At 37.3% G+C, this 9,741-nt stretch overlaps 2 pseudogenes; both read left to right on the forward strand.

Moving 5' to 3' along the window:
* Positions 1 to 7,240: 7,240 nt before the first annotated feature.
* Positions 7,241 to 7,881, forward strand: LOC138162259 (RING finger protein 145 pseudogene; annotated as a pseudogene).
* LOC138162260 (S-adenosylmethionine decarboxylase proenzyme pseudogene) lies at positions 7,834 to 8,656 on the forward strand (annotated as a pseudogene).
* Positions 8,657 to 9,741: the final 1,085 nt, after the last annotated feature.

Consider the following 9,741-nt stretch of genomic DNA (forward strand, 5'->3'; position numbering starts at 1 on the left):
TTTGAGTTCCAGATTTTCTCTTTCTCCCTCTCTTCCCCCTTCCTTCGCATGGCAGCATGCAGTCTGATATATGTTCTACATATACCTTCACATTAAACATTAGTCAAGTTGTAAAGAAGAATGAATTATAGCCAAGGGAATGAACAATGAGGAAGAAGAAACAAACCAAAATGAAAAAGACTCTTTTGTCTGTTTTCTTTCATAACATTACTCATATAGGAAATATGTTTTGCATGACTACAGATAGATGACATATCAAATTGCTTGCCTTCTCAATGAGGTAGTTGGGGATGGAGGAATAGAGACAGTTGGAAACTCCAATGTTTTAGAAATTAATGTTAAAATTGTTACTACAAGTGATTGGGGAAAATAAAATGCTAAACAATTTTAAAAAATAGTACAGTTCATACCCCATGCCAGCTTAATTGAAGTAAAATTTTTAAATTTCATTCCTCAAGTTTAGAGTATTATATACTATCCAATTCTCTCTTTTTTTGAGGATCACTCAATTTAAGGATCCATTCTCTCTTACTCTATATTTCCTTCTCTTTTTATCCCAAAATTTTATTTTAGAATCAAACACCAGAACTTCTATACAGAATAAAGAAAAGAAAAAAAACATAAATTTAAATATTGGAACTTAAAACAAAGAAAAAAAAACATGAGAGGATTCAAAATATCTAAAAATAAATTTTAATTTCAAGAAAAACTATATGATAAATAATACTCGTGTTGAGAATTATCCATATTTTCTTTGCTTCCTTTTGAGTTTTATTTTCTCTTCTGTGCACTTTTTTACTTTGTTCTTTTTTTCCCTTCCTCCTACTTCTCCCCAGAAGGCTACAATAGTGTTTAGATGTATTTCTCTATAGCTATAGATATATACACAGACATATACAAATATATATAGAGACAAATAATTTCCCAAAGCTATTCTACTCCTAATCTTTGTTTTTGTGTGTATGATTATATCTCGTATATCCTATTCCTCCTGCCTCCTCTACTTTATTTCTACCCACTACCTTGCCTTCCTGTAACTAGCCTACCACCCCCTCCAAGGATCCCTCCCCTGTCCTCCCATTTCCATAAATCTAAACACCCCTTTTACCTATTCCCTCACTCTCCCCTCTAAAAATCCCTCCCTTGTCCTCTCCCACCTCACTATGCCCCTAATGCTTTATTTATTCTGAATTTAGAAGACTTTTATACTCTTCTAAATATATCTGTATTGTTTCCTCTTCAACCCATTCCCGATGAAAATAGGTTGCTAGAACTACCAGCCCTCCTGCCTCATCTAATTCTTCTGTTAATTCTTCCTTTTGCATTTCAGAAAATTACTCCTTAAGGTGTTCCTAAATAGTTTTACTTTTTAAAATTCTTATTCTCAGGTTTACCCCAACCTTTCTTGTAAACTACCCAATTATTAATATGAATCTTAGACATGCATTTTATATTTTACATATATAAAAGTAAAGTCTGTCCTTATGGATCCATTATAATCAGTCTTTGTTATATAATTTATATTTCTCTTGATTCTTATATGCTGAATCTTCTATTAAGTTCAGGATTTTTTTTTAAAACAGTCTTGAAAGTCTGAGAGTTTATCATATATCCATTTTTTCCTTCAAGATAATAATTAACTTTACAAGGTATGATATTTTTGGCCAGAGCCCTAGGTCTTTTGCTCTTCTATATGTTGTTTTCCAAGACCCGCAGTCCTTTAATGTGTTTGCTGCTAGGTTTTGTGTAATTCTAATTGTGGCACCATCATATTTAAGTTGTTTTAATCTTGATGCTTTTGCTGTTTGTTTTTTTTGCCTTGAGCAGGGGTTTTGAAATTTGACTATGATATTTCTTTGAGTTTTCCTCATAGAATATCTTTTAAGTGGAGATTGGTAATTTTTTTTTATTATTTCTGTTTTTTCCCTCCTTGTTTTAATGCTCCAGGACATTTTTCTTTGATTATTTCTTATATTATTTTATCAAGATCCTTTTTTTGATCATAACTTTAGGTTAGTCCAGTTACTTTTATTTATTTTTTCTTTTTGATCTATTCTCCAAATCTGTTGTCTTTCTTATAAGGTATTTCACTTCCTCTTCTATTTTTTCATTATTCATATTTTGTTTATTCATTTCTTAATCTCTTATACTTTCACTGAGTACACTTTGCCTGATTCTGAATTTCAAGTGTAATTTTCTTCCTTAAAATTTTGGATCTCCTTTTCTAATTGTTTGACTTTCCTCTCATACCCTTCTTGTTTTTCTTGCATTATTCTTATTTTCTTTTTTAGTTTTTCCTCCATCTCTGTCATTTGATTTTTGAAGTATTTTTTAAGATTTCTATGAATTCTTTTTGGTCAGGTGTCCATTTGACAATCTTTGGGGATTTGTTTACTTCAATATCCTCTAATGAAGATGAACCCTGGTCAACTCTATTCCCATAATATGTTTCTATGATTGAATTCTTTCTCTGCCTGTGCATTTTTTGTGGTAATAGCTTAATTATTTTTAGTCATCCCTAGCCCTGGGGTATGGGAAATGGTGCCTCTTGCCCCAGAGCGTCAGTTCAGCCAAACCTCCAGCCTCCTGTAAGTGCCCACAGCCAGGGACTTTCTGCTCTACTGCTTCTGCATTCATTGGGCTTATGCTGGTTCATTTTTGCCCCTGCAACTCTTTGCAGCACAGCTGGGTCTCACATTCCTGATAAGCAGAGGTTCTCCCAGTCTTCCTGGGCTCAGATACCCAACTCCCCTCACAATCCTGGGTGTAAAAGTTCTGGTGACTGGGGGTGAAGCAGCCTCAGAAACCAACTAACCCTAGGGTTTGCCTGTTGTTTAAGAGGCCTGCAACTGGCTATTGAAGAGAAACCTAGCAGGGTGTAGTCAAGATGGTAGAGTAGAAACAGGACCGCTGTGTGGCTCCTGCTTCTACCTCCTCCAATTCATGTAAAAAATGACACTAAACAAACTTTGGAGCTACAGAACCCACAAGGTGACAGAATAAAACTAACCTCCTGCTGAAGACAGCCCAGCAGGCCGGCAGGAAAGGGCTAGCACAGCACTCTGGGAGCCCAGCCCAGTGTGAGCCTGAGGTTTTAGCCCCAGGATGGCCCTACCAGCCACCCCTAGAGGGACATCCAGAGAATAGATCACCAGCAGCTGTGGCAATTTCCAGACAATTTCCAGAATTATCAACCCATAAATGACAAAGACAAAGTAAAAGGTCAGTGGACTTTGGGAACAGGGAGTCTAGGAGTGAGATCTGGCCTCTGTCCCCAGGGCAAGAAACTGCTGAGGCCTCATGGCCATCCAGCTGGGGGCTGCTTCAGAGCTCCTGGCCTGCCGATTGTATGGGGGGACCAAGCTACTAGTCTGAGGGGTAATCACTCTTTCTTTAACCTGCTTGGATTTGGATCCCTGTCCTGGGTGGAGGTCCTGGGGCAGTAAGCCAGAGCATGTGGAGGCTTCAGAGAGGTTAACCAACTAATAGCTCTAGCAGCTGAGAAAAGCACAGAAGTTTGGGACAAAGCTCCAGTCTCTGAAAGCAGAGTTCTACTGTGGCAAAAAGCTCAAAAGTCAAGTAATTGAGAAACAATATGAGCAAGCAAAGGAAGCAAAGCAAGCATAGCAATCCTACTTTAGACTCCTATTTTGGGGACAAAAAGGATCAAAGCATAGAAGAGGAGGAAGACAACAAAGTCAGAACTCTTGCACCAAAATGTTCCTAGAAAAATATGAATTGTTTACAAGCATAAAGGAGCTTAAGAAGGATTTTGAAAACCAAATAAGAGAAGTGGAGGAAAAAAATGGGAAGAGAAATGAGAATGATGAAAGAAAATCATGAAAAGATAGTCAACAACCTGACTGAAGAAAATAACTCCTTAAAAAATATACTAACTCAAATGGCAAAAGAGGCTCAAAAAGGCAATGAGGAGAATAATGCCTTAAAGACTCAAATTTGCCAGATGGAAAAAGAATCTCAAAAGCTCACTGAAGTGATTCATTCCTTCAGAATTAGATTGGAGCAAATGGAAGCTAGTGACTTTATGAGAAATCAAGATACTATTAAACAGATCCAAACAAATGAAAACATAGAAGGCAATGTGAAATATATCATTGGAAAAACCAGTGACCATCAAAATAGATTCAGGTGAGATAATTTAAAAATTATTGGATTACCTGAAAACCATGATCAAAAAAAGAACCTAGAAATTATGCTTCAAGAAATTCTCAAGGAAAATTGCCCTGATGTTTTCAAACTAGAGGGCAAAATAGAGGTGGAAAGAATCCACTGATCACCTCCTGAAAAAGATACCAAAAAGAAAACTCCTAGGAATATATAGCCAGGTTTCCAAGTTCCCAGATCAAGTAGAAAATATTATAAGCAGCCAGGAAGAAACAATTTGAATATTGTGGAAACACAATCAGGATAACACAGCTTCTGGCAGCTTCTACACTGAGGGTTCGAAAGGCTTGGAATATGATATTCTAGAGGTCAAAGGAGCTGGGATTAAAAGCAAGAATCACCTACCCAGCAAAATTGAGTATCATGTTTCACGGGAAAATATGGTCATTCAATGAAATAGAAGACTTTCAAGCATTCATGGCGAAAAAACCAGAGTTGAATAGAAAATTTGACATTCACATACAGGAGGCAAGAGAAGCATGAAAATATAAAAAGGAAAAGAAATCATAAGGAACTTATCACAGATGAACTATTTATATTCCTACATGGAAAAATGATCATTTAACCTTATGAAACTTTTCTCAGTATGAGAAAGGTTGAAGGGAATATAAATGTGTGTGTATGTATGTATATATATATATATATATATATATATATATATATATATACACATACACACATATACATATATATCTCTATATAGGATGTTATATGGGTGTCTGAATACTTACATGTGTATGTGTATATGTGTGTACAAGTATACATAGACAGAGGTCACAGGACCAATTGAATAGTAAGGCTTGATACTTAAAAGGTGAAAATTAAAGGTGAGAGAGGAATATAATGAGAGGAGATGGGGAGAGACAGAATGGGGTAAATTATCACATATAGAAGAGGCAAGGGAAAACTGTTACAATGGAGAGGAAGAACAGGAAGGCAAAAGGGAATGAGTCATCCTTACTATCATTGAATTTGGCTTAGGGAGGGAATAACATAGACATTAAATAGGGTATTCACCCTACCAGAGAATAGGGTTGAAGGGGATGAGAGGGAAGGGCAGGTGGTGGGGGAGTGGGGGTGGGGGTGGAGTTTGAAGCACTCTCTTTTGAAAAGGGCAGGGTCAAAGTGGAGAATAGAATAAGTGGGGGGTGGGATAGGATGGAGGGAAATAGAGTCAGTCTTTCACAATATATCCACTATGGAAATATTTTGAATAATTACACATACATTACAAATACATATACAACCTATTTTGAATTGCCTATCTTCCCACTAAGGGTTGGTGAGGAGGGATGAAGGGAAAGAATCTGGAATTCAAAGTCGTAAAATCAAATGTTTAAAAGATATATATTTATATATTTTACATGCAACTAGGAAATAAGATATACAAGCACTGGGGCATAGGGATCCATCTTGCCCTACTGGAAGGTCAGAGGGAAATCAGGGAGGATAAGGAGAGAGCAGATTGGGAGAGGGGGTATTCAGTGGGATCACTTTTTTGGGGTGGTGGCTAGGGGAAAGATGGGGAGAAAATTGGTAACTCAAAATCTTGTGTAAATGAATGATGTAAACTAAAAATAAACATAAATTTTAAAATAAAAATAAACAAGAAACCTAGCATGGAAGTGTTTCCTCTACACAGACACCAATCCTTTTCCTGGGATTTTTCTTCTGGATTTCAAATTGTCCCAGGAGGACCCCATTATGCCCCTCTTCTTATTTATCTCCACTCACACTTTGTTTGCCTAAGGGCCTTTTTTAAACTCTTTTGTGAGGTAAAATCTTGAGAACTTGGAATTTTCTGACCTACTCTGCCATCTTTCCAGAATTCTCTCTATTTTCTTCTCAAATGAGATTGGGATATGAATCTCTGGAAGAAAAAGTATCTTGATTCCTTTTCTTTTTTTTGTTTTAATGTCAAAATACCAAACGGTGGTAAGCAATATTTGTCAATGAGTGATTAGGTTAAAAGTAAAAATAACATTATTACCAAACATTTATTGAGCATATACCATATATGAGGCACTGGATATACAAAGAAAATCCCTTCTCTCTAGGAGCTCACAGTCAAATGGAGAGAGAGAGAGACAGAGAGAGAGAGAGAGAGAGAGAGAGAGAGAGAAAGGAGAGAAGAGAATCTCTTATAGTCAATTTTGGCTTTCCCACTTCTAATTTTATAGACAAACAGATATACTGTGAGCTGCAAATTTCCAAAAAGGTCAGAGAAGGATCAAGAAAATGCACTGTATGATGCACTAGCAGTTGACAAATAAAGAGCAGACATAGCCCATGTAAATTGTTGCAACTCCCCTCTAAAAAACAAACCAAAAAAACAACAAAAAATAACAAGTTCTTTTAGAAGACCATAGCTAACTGTGTTTGGCATCAACTGCCTATTAATCAATTGTGTTACAGAATCATAGAATTTCAGAACTGGGAGGAACTTTCAAGGACTATCTATCTGAAATCAGACCTTGGACACGAATCCCATTGACCTTTTCATAATACTGTTATAACTTATTTTAAGAAATACTCACTATCCAAAAAAAATGCCTGTAGTACATTCAGCATCTGAAAGCCTTTTTGATCAAATTGTGAATTGTGTCTTTTCCCCCCATCTCCTCATAGATTCACAATATTACTGAATTGAAAGTTGTTTAACAATCACCTTGTCCAAAACTTCCTTGAACTAGGCCTCCCTCCTTTTCTGAGAATTACTCCAATTAAAAAAGGCATCCGGAGTGAGCAGAGTAGCTGATGCGCTGGCAGGCACTTGCTCTGGCCACGGCTTGGTAGTGTGTGGTCAGAGGTACCCTCGGTGGAGGACCATGACCACCTGGCTCATTCCTGCGGCCCAGGAGGGAATGCCCAAGGCTGGGAGGGGAGCAGCCTCTGTGAATTAAGCCCAGATTCTCCCCCTCTGCCTCCTACTCGGACACTGATCAACTGAGATCCTGAGAAGGAAAGGGTCAGCTGGGCAATGGCCTTAGGTTATATATATATATATATGTAAAAAAAAAAAAAAATATATATATATATATATATATATATATGTCTGGTTGCAAGAGAGAAATTGGAGGTAATGTTAAATGTGGCCCTGAGGGTCCCAAGCAAGCATCATGCTTTTGGACGTCTTATACAGATAGGATATAAGCTTTTTTCCAACAGATCCAAAGTAGCCTCGATAACAACCCTGTCCTCCACTATAAGTATCTGATATGCATTATGTGGGTTATATCTTAAGTGTTGTGCTCATTACTTTACCTAGACAGCTTTAACTATAATTTCTTGCTGTGCTATTGCTTTATGCTGGTCACCAGATCTCCAGGGATCAGGTTAGTAGAAAACTGGAGTCAACCTATGAAGGAACGGTGTACTTAGACCATGAATCGTTTCACCATGGCCCTAAGAGGTCAGTTGGTGGTGTGCACATTGTGCTGGCTCACATGTGATGATGGATGTACCTCTTTTCTGCTCACATGCTTCCTTTTTCTGGCACAATTGTACCTTGTTCCATTAGAGACTATTGTCATTAATAAATCTGCAATGGTTTTTACTGGATCAGTTCTCTGTTTTCTTGCATCTAAACTTTTGGTCCCATAAAATCTTGCTAAATCCACATATAGGGAATTGGTCCAGGTAGCTTATGTACTCAGTGACCACAGCATGTTTTCTCCAAGGGACATTTCATTTTGAAGACATGTGGACACCTTCTTACTGCAAACGGAGGGTCTGACTCAATTCAAAGCTTCTTTTATTCTCCTAATAATTTCATGAAGACTTTCCACCAGGGGTACCCACATAGGGATTTCCAGGAAGAATTAATGAAAGTTTCCCAAAGGGAGCAGCATATTGTGTGGGGTGTATTAATTGCTGATACCCTCTGGATTTTCCAACAGTGGGGTTAATAATCCACCAGATCAGACACTGGAAATTCTGATTAGTGAGCTTGACCCAGAACTTAAGGACCAGTTCTACATGAAATATGATGTTACTGCAAATGATATCACCGGTGTGAGTATAATTTGTGACCTGATACCAGGTTCTGTCATTGCTGCTACAATGTTTAAACCTTCTAGATATTCAAAGAATGAAATGAAATTAGATGGAACTTACTGGCCTATTCACATAATTGCAGAATCAGAATTTTCTTAGGTTAGCTTTGAAATTTAATATAGGTCAGCTCTTTTTACGATGACCTGATCAGAAAAATAGTGGAAATTGTCAAGCCTAGAAAATTTGTGACCACTCTCTTTATAAATTTGAGTTCTAAATGTTGCAGTTTTTTTTCCTTTGGACCCAAAATATTGAAGGGTTTAAATTTCTTGATCAGCAGATTGCTTTGTTGAATCGTTACAATTTCATTTTTACCAGTTATGCTAAGAATCAGCAGCAACAAAAAAGCCGATTAAGAAAAACTGAAGGAAAAAAAAAAAACATAAATAGGAAGTGGTGTCAGTTTTCTGGTTAATGACACAGGGGGCCATGCTTTCCATACCCACTACCTTGTAGTTTCAGAAAGCCCCAGATGTAATCATGGTATAATCATTTTGAATTTTATGCATTATTTTATCGAGTTAGATATCTTGCATTACTGCTCTATTCTGTGTTTAGGTATTTGAAGCCACTCATTTGGCATGTAGAGAAAACAAACAAACAAACAAAAAACATTTTCACTATATGAGACTTTACAATACTTGTAAAAACAATTCAATTAGAATTTCGTACAGTGTCATTTTTCTCTAGGAATCATCAAAAATTCCCCTTCATCCTCATTAGGTGTTGGCTTCAGCCTAAATCATCTGGGACTCTTCTGTTAGATTGCTGCCAGATAATTTTTATGGGCAGTTTCTTCCAATTTCTAGACCTCATTTTTCTCTATTAATTCTAAATAAACTAATTCTTTATATAAACACAAATGTTTCTTTGTACCTGAGGAGTTGGAAATTTTACCTTCTTAAAAAAATTGACTACTACAGATGATAATTTTGCTTATTATATGAATTTTGGGTAACAGAACACTACTTTTGTTCCCTCTATCTTTAGTTCTTTAAGTTCAGTGATTTCCCCTCCCCCTTTATAAAATAAGCAATATACTATTACATTGAGTTTAACATTAGCCTTTTACCTGGGCAGCCAGGTAGCACAGCGAGTAAGAGCAACAGCTCCAGTGTCGGGAAGACTTGGGGATCTAATCCGGGCTCCGACACTTAGCACCCACCCAGAAACACCTGGCCATGTAACATTGAGCAAGTTACTTAACCCCAATTGCTTAGGGGCAGCCAGGTGCCTCAGCGAGTAAGAGCACCGGCTCCAGTGTTGGGATGACCTGGGGATTGAATCCAGGCTCCGACAATTAGCACCCACCCAGAAATAACTGGCTGTGTAACCTTGAGCAAGTTACTTAACCCCGATTGCTCATAAAAAAAAAAAAATAGCCTTTTACCTTTAGGGGAGGGGGGGGACACAAAACCTTTGGTTCAGATCTTAATTCAGGTTAAGGTGGATTTGGTGGTCTCTTTCATGTATTATTGGCAAGGTCAGAGGGAAGGGAGA

Source organism: Petaurus breviceps, unplaced genomic scaffold (assembly GCF_028583685.1).
Source record: "Petaurus breviceps papuanus isolate PSGF00001 unplaced genomic scaffold, PetGlider_PUasm1.0 186, whole genome shotgun sequence".
In the NCBI taxonomy this organism is placed as follows: domain Eukaryota; kingdom Metazoa; phylum Chordata; class Mammalia; order Diprotodontia; family Petauridae; genus Petaurus; species Petaurus breviceps.